At 43.4% G+C, this 13,808-nt stretch overlaps 1 pseudogene; it reads right to left on the bottom strand.

Annotated features, from left to right (window-relative positions):
• Nucleotides 1–5,935: 5,935 nt before the first annotated feature.
• On the bottom strand, nt 5,936–8,885 carry LOC125547020 (annotated as a pseudogene).
• Nucleotides 8,886–13,808: the final 4,923 nt, after the last annotated feature.

The raw sequence follows: 13,808 nt of genomic DNA on the forward strand, positions 1-13,808 counted from the left end.
GACCTCCATCGATCTTATAGTTTAACACATCATCGGATCGCTGACCAGATTACGCTTATTGTGACAGTCAGTTTTCGGCTTTCTCCACTGAGGCGCTTAACCGTGCGAGCTGGAAGCACAATCGCAGTGGTTCTCCCTTTCCACACCGAGCCGAAACAAGCGAACATAGGAGGCAAGCACAGGAGCCGGCAATCCAACTGTTGACTGAAGACACAATTCAAAACGGATGCATATAAAGCAATGTCTGCGGACGCTTTGCCGAGTACTCCATGGGTACCTTGGTTTTGGTGGGTTCGGCTGTAGTCTCAGCCCCCCGTTAATATTGCCAATGCTTGAAATGCGTTTGGCATTGCACTTCTCAGGAACTAGTCCCGATATGGCGTGCATTTTGTCAACACCAGGTGTAGTTCGTCGAGAAAGATATCAAGCTGTGGGTCAGAAAAGATCTCCCGAGTTGAATTAGAATGCAGGGCACCTCGGTCATGAGGATGTCCCGCTTCCTGAAAGAAAAACATACAAATAGCTAAAAAAGTAACATAAGCTCCAAAATCCAAAGAACTTATGTAAAAGCTTGAACGTCCGAACTAATCAAGTCATTTGGTGCAATCCCAAATTGGTCTTAAAATTTTTGTGCTTCTGTCGTGCATTAATATGACACATCCGATCTCAAGACTTCAATCGGGCCAGCCTACGGATGCAACCTCCTATCCCGAAGGCGGAGTACTTCTCATTAGGCCATTTTAGCGAACTAAAAGCGTCTTTGAGAGAGAAACTATCTCCGGCTATTGACCACACACTCGCATCGAAAAAGGAGTGATAGAAAAAGACTTGCAACGACTAAGAAGAAATAATTTATCATAAAACGACTCATCTAAATTTAAGAGCCCCCAGTTAACTTGGGTAGAGAAATGTTTTTAAGAAATAACATTTTTAACAAACTAAGTTTTTTGTTTAACACAAATATAATGCTTGGTCAAACCGAACAAAAATTAAACATTAAAAAAATTGAGCATGAAAGCGACTTAGCTAGTTAATGTGCTCGGTGTAGATGATCGCGGTCCGAGCTTACGGCGGGATGAGGTCCCAACCCCCAAGCCCTGGTCCCGAGGTGACGGAGTGAAGAGCTCGGCACTCCAAAGTGGCGATATAGCACGACCAATGCAGGCTGGCAATGTGACGCCGAAGTCCCCGGTGTGGGTTAATGAAGTGATGACGAAGCCCCCGGTCCAGCCGAGGTGACGTGGTACGTTGGTACGCTGAGGTGACAACACTGCCCGACCCGGATCATTTACTTGTGCACAGAAAATAGTGCAAGCCGGAGATAATAGTAATAATAATAAATTAAAAAAATTTGTTGCATAATTAATAATTTATGCAAAGTGAGTAATAAAAGAAATATGGCCCGTGTGCCAAACACCCGATGAGGTAGAGCTCTTTCAGCGATGCCGAAGTCCCCGAGGCAACAGAACATGTCGGTATGGCAATTCTACCCACGAGGTGATCACGCGGGCCGATTTATGCCGATTGGGACGACGACGTCGGCTTGCCGAAGAGACCGCGTGACGCAGTCGAAGTCGATTACCTACACATATAAAATAGAGCAGTCCAAAAAATAATAATATAAATATATATAAAAAATCCTCGCATAATTAATTTACGCAAAATATTTTTTAAAGAGATCTGGCCTGGCGTCGAAGCCAATATTGATGCGGGGCATCGGTGTAACAAAGCCTGAATTCGCAGGGCGATCCGAGTCCCCGATGAGGCGTTCGCCGAACTGCGGATGGGAAACTGACCGAACCATCATGCAACCATCGTTAATGCGGCAACCATTTGATAGTCCTATGTATAGAGGATGGAACAAACCAGAGTAATAATTTCTCAGGAAAAATAAACCCAAACAAGCAAAAATTACTAGGATTAATAGCTCATGGTTTATTTGTTGTAGCAATACAAAGAGATACATGTGGGTGCTCATGGATTTGCATCTAGGAATAGTACTAGTACCAGTGCGCTAGCTCCACGGTGTCGTCGGGCTGAGCATCGCCGGTCGGACTACATTTTCTTTTTCCTTGGGTTTGGCCCATGTATAGCAAATCTAGTTGGCTGCCTGCATGTGCACCTCATCTGGAACCCTTCGGCTAGGACGACGACATCAGCTTGAGGAGTCGACGGCATGGCACGGCCACTATTAATGCCAGGATGCCGGATCGTTGAGATATGTCGGCCGCAGTAGTCTACATAAAGAAAAGAAAGCACACCAGCAAAAAGGATATACTCTGGACAAATAATCCGTACAGAGTAATTAACTGGAACCATGGCACCTGATGATTCATCTGCTAACAAGTATAGCGAATTTGGAGTCGACAGCATCACGTAAGCACACATCAAGTCAAACCGGACTAGCACACGCAAAATGTACACATAGAGACAACTACCCAAAAGTTTAGCCTCCCTCCAAGCATATAATTTAATATGGTAAATAATAAAGTAGAGGAAGGAAAGATGGAATCTTCCCTGTACGCCTCCGCCGGTCAGAATCCATGTTGGTCAACCCACCTTTACGTAGCAAATCCTCCAAAACTAGGATGTTGCGTGCTTCTTCTAACCCACCATGGCCATGCAGGTGTAGTTCGTCGTCATCAGTTAGGTCTGCTACTAGTAGCTCCATAACAGCTCGGATCTGTTGTACCGCGGATCATCAGGCATGACCGCTAGAAGTTTTTTTGATTTTGATCTAGCACTGCGAACAAATAGTACGAGGCGACAATAATAATCTATAGAAAAGATAATTTACATAGAACAGATCTGACTGAAAATATATCACCTGATCATCCCATCGGTCCATGGCTATCACCCAACAGGCTCTCAATGAAAGCACCAATGTCGGTGTCAAATATGGCATATCTCGTAGTAGGGGTCCTAAGCTAGGCGTCTTGGAATGATGGTAACATGGACACATGATTTTACCCAGGTTCAGGCTCTCTCGAAGAGATAATACCGCACGTCCTGATTTTGATTGTATTCATATAGGGTGTAGTACAGAGTACATGTATCTACCACGCGATTGATCTAATGAATATGGGATTATCTATTGACTAGCCTAGCCTCAGTTTATATAACACACCGGAGGCCTAGGGTTTAGGAGAGTCCTTGTCCTGGTCGCCAAGTCCTTGTGGAATCTCCCTTGTATGCGGCATGGGTTGCCTGAACTGGCCCAATAGTGAACCGCCATGGGGGTCCTCGGCCTGACCCACTGGTCGGGAGACGACGTGGTGAGTACCCCCTAGTCCAGGACACTGTCAACTATACCACCCCACTCCGAAAAATAGGTAACTCTACTATCAACACCACAAATGTCATTGTAGTTGCACCAAACACATAAAATAGCCAGAATGCAAGTCTTCCTCATCCTCCTACCAGCACAACTATGGAAGCTGAATGGCAGGTCACCATTCACCAGATGTAGTTGTTGTAGCGCCGCGACAGGGCACTACCCTTATTGGTGTTGACATTCATCATAGACTATTCAATCATCTTCTCTAACAGATGTGAAAGAAATCATGACCACATGTGTTACCATCTGCACGCACACATTAACTTTTTTAAGACTTGCCAATTAGGTTGTTGCCAGCAATTGGCAAATGGTGGTAAGTGTAGGAGGGTTTTTTCCTAGAAAAGGAGGATCACCCTTGGACTCCAATGCACATAGCTCAAGAGTATGAGGGTTGATGATCGCCGTCACAGTTGGCCAACCAAGGAGAACAACTAAAGGCTAGTCAGACCCTCAAGAAGCGAGCCATGATGGCGGGGATAGGATATTGACTACCCAAGCATTGCAATGGGTGACTACCGTCAAGTCTCACGGGATCCCATGTAACCATTGATTTGAATAGCACAAATTTCACTAGATGTAAACATTACTTAAATGCCTAAATTTCACCGACGCAGTGAAGTGTGCCTACGTGAGTAATGTGTGTCAGCCCCACTTCTTCAGAAGCAAGCAAATGAGAAGACTCCTACACACACATCCGAAATGCACCACACACATAGCATCACATCATATTAAAGCACGAGCGCACATCAAAATATTGCTAATTTTATTTTGTTCCATCTATCTGAAGTTTCTAACAAACCCAACATTAGCTATAAATAGTAATAACAATGCAAGTTCACTTGCTTGACTAGATAAACACTGACATTTGGGTTGTTCTGGGTTTTAGGTATTACTAATAAATTGCTATACCACCCCCCTTCAAAAAGAAAAGGTAACTACTAAATTTTCGTTGTAGTTGCATCAAACACACAAAATGGCCAGAATGCAGTTCCTTCTCATCCTCCTACCAACACAACAATGGAAGCAAAATGGCGTGTCACCATTCTCTAGAAATAGCTGTCGCAATGCCGCAATAGGGCACCACCCTTCTTGGTGTTGACATTCTCCTTGGACTGTTCCATCATCTTCAACGCCGGGTGTAAGAAAATCACGACCACATGGTGTTACCATAAACACACACCCGTTTACTATTTTAAGACTTGGCTATTGGGTTGTTACAAGCAATTGGCAAATGACGGTAATTGCATGAGGGTTTTTTCTTAGAAAAGGAGGATCACTCCTAGCCTCCGATGCACTATGTGACTAAACTCATCTCGTGTGTCATCTCCACTTCTTCAGAAGATAACAAAGGCAAAGACTCCAACATAAACCGGAAATGGACCACACACATAGCATCACATCATATTAAAGCGTGAGTAAACAAGACACATAGTATCTAGTCCCGACCTCATATGCTCTCTAATGAACAGTAAATCAAAAAAGAAAAAAATATGAATTATTCCAGGTTCAAACTTTGACAAATGTTTTCATGCTTGCAAATTTCATCCCGAAATAACATTCGCGAAAGTCATGCCAAAAAAACTGAATGTTATTTCGGGATGAAATTTACAAGCACTGAGAACATTTGTCAAAGTTTACACCCAAAAAAATTCAGAGTTTATTGATGTATTTTAATTTTGTTTAATTTACCGTTCATCCTAAGCTCAATTAATCTCAGAAGTATAAGGGGACTTTCGGAGTACACATCAACATATTGCTAATTTTTTTCCATTTGTTTGAAGTTTTTCTCACAAACCAATCATCACCTACAAACAGTAACGACAACACAAGTTCACTTGCTTGACTAGATAAACGCTGATATTTGGGTCTTTATGGATTTTAGGTACCACTAGTAAATTAATATATCATCCCTCTTTGCAAAGAAAATGTAACTGCTATCATCACCACCATTGTTGTTGTAGTTGCATCAAGCACACAAGACAACCAGATTCAAGGCTATGGAAGTTGAATGGTGGGTCACCGTTCACCAGATGCAACTACCGCAGCAGGGCATCACCCTTCTTGGCATTGATGTTCTCCTTTGATTGTTCCATCTTCTTCACCATCTGTAAAAATATCTCGTCCATAGGGTATAACCATCAACACACACATTAACTGTTTTCAGATTTGGCAATTAGGTTCTTGCAAGCAATTCGCAAATGTTGGTAAGTGTAGGAGGATTTTTCTGAGAAAAAGAGGATCACCATTGGCCTCCGATGCATAGCCGTAAGAGTATGAAGGTTGATGATCGACATCATGGTTGGCCAACCGGGAAGCGCAACTGAAGGCTATCCGGACCCTCAAACAGTGAGCCACGATGGAGGGGAAAGGGAATCGACTACCCAAGCATTGCGAACGGGGACCATCGTCAAGTCTCATGGGATCCCATTTGACCACTTATTTGAATAGCTCAAATTCACTGGATTTAAAAACTATTTGAATGGCTCAAATTTCACCGATGCGAAAAAGTGTGCCTACGTGACTAAACTCAACTCGTGTGTCATCTCCAAATCTTCAGAAAAGAACAAAGGTGATGACCCCATCAGAAATGGACCACACACATTGCATCACATCATATTAAAGTTCTAGTACACATAAACATATTGCTAACTTTCCTTTGTTCCATTGGCCTGAAGTTTCTGACAAACCTATATACCTATAAACAGTAACAACAACATAAGTTCACTTGCTTGACCAGAAAAACACAGACATTTGGGTTCTTATGGGTTTTAGGTACTACTAGTAAATTACGATACCACCCCGCTCTAGAAAGGAAAGGTAACCATTATTCATTCTCATCCTCCTGCCAGCAGGACTATGGAAGCTGAATGGTGGGTCACCTATCACTAGATGCAGCTACCGCAGCGCCGCGACAGGGCGCCACCCTTCTTGGTGTTCACATTTTCCTTGGACTGCTCCATCACCTTCTCCACTAGCTGTAAGAAATAAAAGATCACATCCACAAGGTGTTTTCATCAGCACACACACATTGACTGTTTGAAGACCTAGCATTTAGATTGTCACATGCAATTGGCAAGTGATGGCGAGTGTAGGAGGATTGCCACATGATGGTGGGAAAATGTACATACCATTTGTTTCTTGGTCAGCAAAATCGTCTTCTGCAACAAAACAGTGAAACTGTTTAGTAACGGTAAGAACTGAAAAGACTAAGAAAGCTGAATTTTCTCATGGTTTTCATTGGTGAGCAACTTCGTACCTCCTCAGCTTTCAGATGAGAGTTCTCCTCCTTGAGGTGGTTTAGTTCGGCTTCAAGCTCCTTGGTATAAGCCTGCCCGATTAAGAAAGATAGAGAGTGTAAGTGTCGCCAACCTTGTTACCAGTTACCACCATTGCAGAAATGACATTGCATAAATCCAACAATTTTGGCAGCCAAGTAAGTACCTGCTTCCAGCCACGCGATTGTGTGGCTGACTCACGGTTCTTGATCATGCGGTGGTGGCGGCGCTCGATGCTCCTCTCACAGGACTGATCCTCCGGAGTGCCGCGCTTCCGCGCGCCGCTGTTCTCCATCATCGCTCTGTCGCCCATACAGTTCATCATGTCAACCTCCGTCATGGTGCTCCTCCCATACGGCGACCCTGGGCTCACGATACCCACCCCACCTTGAGGAGGTGGTGGTGGCGGCACCACGACCATCCCTGCGTACCCGTTGGGGATGAACACCATGCCATCACCCATCACCTGGAACATGTCGTTGGCCGGGGTAGGGTTCATCTGTCCATGGACCATGCCGACCGCCACAGGCGCCTGGCCGCCGGTGCCAGATCCCCGGACCACACCAACCTTGACAAGAAACTGTTCTAGCGTCATCTCTCCAAGCGCCCCCCACTGTTCGTTCGCCGCAACCCCACCACCATTCCTCGCCGGTGGTTCGACAGGAATCAATGGCGAGGGCCGCGCGGACTGAGGCTGGGAATGCACCGGGCGGGTCTCCCTGTTGATCTCAGCCCACACCTCCTCCACCCATCTTCCGGCATAGCGGGGGAGGCAAGGAGAACGACTCCTGTCGGGCTAGGTTGCTTCCTCCTGCATCTTCGCCACCTCGGCCTCCATCAGCACCCACCACCGAAGCCACCTCCATGCCCACCAAGACACCACCGGTCGCCTCTTGGAACTCCTTGTCATTCCATATGTTGCTCATGAACTTGTCCATGTTCATGGACCCAAAGTTGTGCCCTGCCTCGCACATAGAGTATTGCAGCTCGTCCAACATTGGCGCGAAGATGGAAGACTGCCGTGCCGGTGCAACCGTCTGCTCCTCACATTCGAGAACGCGCGGGTGCGAGGTGACTTCTTCCTCGGAGAAATTCACGTCCTTGCTCCTGATGCCATCCTATCTCTCCTCGCCACGGTGGTCTCGCTCTACCTACTCTTGCTTGTGGGTTCTCGTGTGTGGTCCAGTCTTGTGCCGCTCCCCCTATTTATAGCATGCAGCATGCAAGAGATAAGCATAAATTAAAGCATTAGATAGCTATTAAATTCATGTCATTGATGAAAAAGGTGGGCTATAGATAGATAGATAGATACATTAGTAGATAGTTCATCTCGTACTGGATAGATAGGGTACTACCAAAGCGCCAGACGTGGCCACAAGTTAAGCCTGGTATATGAGACAAACTCGGGGGGTGTGCTGGTTCCATTCAATAGCTACCCGATGATGGTTGCCACTGGGACGCCTCAGTACCAACGACTGAGCATTATGCACGTTAGCATGGGAGATAAGTATATGAGTAAACCGCGTGTGGCCGTTTGCCACTGCCTACTACTGCCAAGATCGCCGTTTCTAATTCGGGGGATGGATTAGTACAAGGAGTCTTACAGCACGATGCTCTTCAATTCATAGAGGTGACAAATGTGGTGTCATCAAAAATGGAAACAATAGATAGGTGACAAAAGGTAAAGTCATTCTACACGCAAAAAGAGTGAGACATGCATTTTTTGGAGAAAGTGAGACATGCATGTTAAATTGCATGTCTACCTTTTATTTTTTGGCCTGGAGCCCTGGATCATCTAGAGGGAATCTAGGCCTAGAATTTGTCGTGCACTAGTGGGCCTCTAAGGACCACAACTACACCAATATAGTTTAAACAATTCTGGCATATACTGATCTCATACCCTTTTTTGCGAGACATCTCATACTGACTCTTGTGTGTTCTACAAAAATGGCATACTAACTCTTGCGTGTTCCAGAAAAATGTCATATTGTCCCTTCAAGGAGTGGAAAATCAACAAAAAAATGGAGGATTAGAAAAACTGTAGGGGGTCAGCAAGGGGGGTTCAGATAGAAAGGCTAGATGATACCAAGATGCATTTCTGCCCGCCCTAGCACTTCCACCAACCACCGCACAAACATGCATCATCTCGTGTCTCATGTTCCACTAACTCTACTAATTCACAAATACACCTTTACATGACTAGAACCTGAAGACTGGGCCACTTTGCTTCCCAAATCGACAACAGTTTCATCATGCGGGGTCAGATCCTGCATCCTCCCACCCCACCCCTCCCCGACCAAACCTTAGCCCCCAAAATCCTTGTCGTGGCGAGCACACATATGAAATCAATGAATCATAATAACAAAAAATTAAAGTGTGCTGGACCACCAAGGGTGGGAGGGGGGTCTAGATGGAAATCATGGCTAGAGGATACCAAGATGCATGTCCACCCGCCCAAGCACTTCCCCGAACCACCGCACAAACATGCATCATCTTGTGTCTCTCGTTCCCCTAACTCTACTAATTCACAAACACATGTTTACAAAACTAGAACATGAAGACCGAGCCACTCTGCTTCCCAATCGACAACAATTTCATCATGCGGGGTTAGATCCCGCATCCCCCACCCCACCACTCCCCGACCAAACCTTAGCCCACGAAATCCTTGTCGAGGCACGAGCATACAGATGAAATCGATGAATTATAATATCAAAAATTAACGTGCGCCTCACCACCTGACAGAAATTGAACTTGTATTCTCCCTTAAAACCACTTATATCCCAGATCGGCTTCGCAGATTTCGCAAAAATCTGTCATTAATACAACGCACATCAAACACGTCTAAGATTAGGACGACGAGGAAAAGAGTGGGTGGATCCATGATTCCTACCTCGTATGAGTGCGAGAGCGGATGGATTCTGGCGAAGCCGATGCGGCGGCGAGCCAAACCGGCTAAAAACTCGAGGGCGAGGAGATCTGGTGTGGGAAAGAGGGGAGAGAGTGCGTGTGGTGTAAATGCAGCTCATGGCAAGCCTGGTTTTAATGGGGAAAAGGGTCGTGGTTCCCTAAAATAGTGAAACTGTGGACCCTAGTCCACCCACACCCCTATATCATCTCCTCCCTTCATTTTGTAACATATGGCTATCAATATGTCTCACCAAAAAGGATACAACATGAACGCTCTATGTCAAATCGCGCTATATTGCCCACATGTGTGGTCAATGCAACATCATTGCATTAGGCTAGGAGATTTGTGAGGCAATTATTTTTTCTGAGAAAACCTATGCTTGTTAGCCTCTAGCTAAATATTGTCTAGGAATTTTCTTAATGGTTGACGTGTTTGCACTATTTGAATTCACCTAGAGAGTCAAGGACCCTATGGCCAGATTGAAACCTTTGTTTGAAATTTGGGAGAAACAGAATCAACCCTACAAGGTTTAGGGAATAAATCAGAATCCCAATATAGGTTGAAAATTAAAATATTTATTTGGGCATAAGGCTATCCTAAATAAGACCCAGATGATATTCAAGCGCTAATAATTTTTCCTAAATGATTGGAGTGGATTGGTTGGAATCAATTCAAAAATCAAATGGGGATTTTTATGAAAAGGGGCTTGCATTTATTTAGCAAGAGAGTGAATCCCACATGTCCAAATAATTGGCTTGACCTTCTGCCAAATTTTCCATTGGATTTCAAACATATTTGGGTTTAAACCAAATTGAAATTGAATATGGAAAATAAAGTGCAGAAAACGTATGCTCAAAACAGCCAAATAAAATGTTGGCATAAATATTCATATTTGAAATTAGGGAAAGTTTTATTTGGATAGAAAAATCAAATCAAATTCAAATGAAAAGGCAAAGACAAAACAAAAAACAAAAAATGGAAAAAAAATGCCCAGCCGAGCAAGCTAGCCATGCTAGTCCAGTTAACCCAGCCACAACCGAACCCCATGCACACCCTCTCTCTCTCCCTAAGTTGCTGACCAGTGGGTCCCACTAGTCAGGGTCACCCCCAACCTCCAACCGCCCACGTGTGCACACCGACCACGATCTCCACCTCGCGCGCATACCGTCCATGCCAGCTCCTACCTCCATGTCCATTAAATAGACCCAGACACTCTCACCACTTCCCCTCTGCATCCCCCTCACAACGCCACCAGGCTCCTCGCCGGTGAACCCCCGAGCTCCGCCACTGACCAAGAAACTCCAGTGTCGATTCCGCCGAGTACAGTCACCCCGAGACCAACCACCGCCACCACTCGACTCCCCCACACAACGGTGTACCCCCTGGACATCTTTTGCGGCGACATGAGCTTCCTCTATTCCCGACTTCGACGAAGCCCGAGCCTCGCCGCTGTTATGACCTCAACTCCAGCGACACCGTGAGTGTCTTGCCCCACAACCTTGTCCATCGTGTTCCCCTTGATCACATCCATCGTCTAATCTGCTTGGTTCATCATTAGGCACTCAATCTCGAGCACCGCTTCATCACCCGAAGCCCCGCCGACGCAACCGAACTTCAGTGAGCTCGCCCTGCGAGTCTCCGTCACCCTCGAGGCCAGCCGATGCCCCTTCGATCTCCCCGAGCAACGCTGAGCCTGTCTATGCCCTCTGCTACCCCAGAAACCCCCTGGAACTCCATATCTGACAACTCCCGAGCATAGCGCCCCCATGCGTGTGTTTTCTAGCGACTCTTCGGCGAGATTGTGGTGAACCACCGAAACCCTAACCACTAGATCTAATTTGGAATGTTAGATTTTGATCGCACGCACCATAGCAGTCCACTTAAACCGAATCGGTATCAGCCAATAGGAAACTGCCACGCCACCCGCCTTATCCAAAACATTATCCACTCAAATTTCTCCTAAATTGAATTAAACGATAGATTTAAAAAAACCTAGAACTTTAAACACTCACAACTTTTTATCTGTAAATCCAAATTGACAAATTCTTTTGCAATATCATCCTCAATAAATACACTTTCACATAGTCCATTAATATTTAACCATTGAATAGCTTAAATTCAAATTCAAACAACATGAATTCAAATTTCAATAGGGTGTAACTTGCAATTTATAAATCCAAATGAATTGATTAATTTTGTAGAATGAACCTAGTGAAATATAGTTTGAAGTTAGATATTGTAGTTCAATTTTAAAATAATTTAATATTGACATTAAATATATTTTAGCAGAAGCTACACTTCAAACAATATTTGAACCTAAAGAGCTTATTAGGATAATTAAGTTGTAACTAAGTTCAGAAACTTAAAATGAACTTTAGCAAATGTTTTGGGGTTATTATTGACTTTAGGGATTTTAATTAATTTGAACCAAATTCAAACTAGATTGTTTATAACTTTGAAGCCCTAGGGTTAAATCTAATAGACTTTTGCAATACTAGTACAAATGCCTGTGCGTTGCAATGGGCCAAAAAAAAGCAAAATCTGCTTTCTGCGTGCCATTGCACAACATTTCTTATATGCAATTCTAACTATCTCTTTTCGGAGTTTGAAGTGTGGATGTGAAGAAGCCACCTTAACATCCGTCATGTGATGAAAGAGTAGTTGTGCATGGAATAATTTGTCAATCGTCTTTTCACCTTTAGAGAGAACATGAATATTTAACTTTTAAAAAGTAACATTTTAAATTTTTTAATCATTTTTATAAAAATGGGATTTTTTTAAGATTCACATTTTAACACAAGACTTTTAAAAACAATTTTGATTTATTATTTTCAGAATATTTTTAAATGCAAACATTTCAAAAAAAGGGTGCATTTTTTAGAAATATTGAATATAAAAATGGTGAACATATTTTAAAATGTTCATATTTTTTGAAATAAGAAACAAGTATAAACAGTCTTTCTCTTAAAAAAACCACACGCTCTGTGTCCACACTAAAAAAAGAATGTTGGTATTTGGACCATGTAGTATAGAGTTGAGGAAGTCATAGTCATGTCCTTCGATGGCGCGTCCTTTCACTTATCACTATGACCGGGTGAAAGCGAAGTGGTGGATGTGTTCTAAGTAGGATATACAGATGGTGAAATTGTTATATACAATTTAAAAGTTTAATAACTAATCAAAAGGTTTTTTAGAATTTGCAAAAGATAATGAATGCAAAGGGATCTATAGGATGTTGAATACTTTTAGAGATCATGTTTTATTTTCATTATTTGCAACAATGGAAGCAAAATGGCGTGTCACCATTCTCTAGAAACAGCTGTCGCAATGCCGCAATAGGGCACCACCCTTCTTGGTGTTGACATTCTCCTTGGACTGTTCCATCATCTTCAACGTCGGGTGTAAAAAAATCACGACCACATGGTGTTACCATAAACACACACCCGTTTACTATTTTAAGACTTGGCTATTGGGTTGTTGCAAGCAATTGGCAAATGATGGTAATTGCATGAGGGTTTTTTTCTTAGAAAAGGAGGATCACTCCTGGACTCCGATGCACTATGTGACTAAACTCAACTCGTGTGTCATTTCCACTTCTTCAGAAGCTAAAAAAGGACAAGACTCCAACATAAACAGGAAATGGAACACACACACATAGCATCACATCATATTAAAGCGCGAGTACACAAGACGCAGAGTATCTAGCCCTGACCTCATATGCTCTCTAATGAACAGTAAAATCAAAAAAGAAAAAAATGAATTATTCCAGGTTCAAACTTTGACAAATGTTTTCATGCTTGCAAATTTTCATCCCGAAATAACATTCGTGAAAGTCATGCCAAAAAAACTGAATGTTATTTCGGGATAAAATTTACAAGCACTGAGAACATTTGTCAACGTTTACACCCAAAAAATTCAGAGTTTATTAAAGTATTTTAATTTTGTTTAATTTACCGTTCATCCTGAGCTCAATTAAGCTCGGGAGTAGAAGGGACTTTCGGAGTACAAATCAACATATTGCTATTTTTTCCCATTTGTTTGAAGTTTTTCTCACAAACCCATCATCACCTACAAACAGTAACTACAACACAAGCTCACTTGCTTGACTAGATAAACGCTGATATTTGGGTCTTTATGGATTTTAGGTACCACTAGTAAATTAATATATCATCCCTCTTTGCAAAGAAAACGTAACTGCTATCATCACCACCATGGTTGTTGTAGTTGCATCAAACACATAAGGCAACCAGATTCAAGTCCTCTTCCTCCTGCCAGCAAGGCTATGGAA

The sequence above is a fragment of the Triticum urartu genome, chromosome 3 (genome assembly GCF_003073215.2).
Source record: "Triticum urartu cultivar G1812 chromosome 3, Tu2.1, whole genome shotgun sequence".
Lineage (NCBI taxonomy): Eukaryota > Viridiplantae > Streptophyta > Magnoliopsida > Poales > Poaceae > Triticum > Triticum urartu.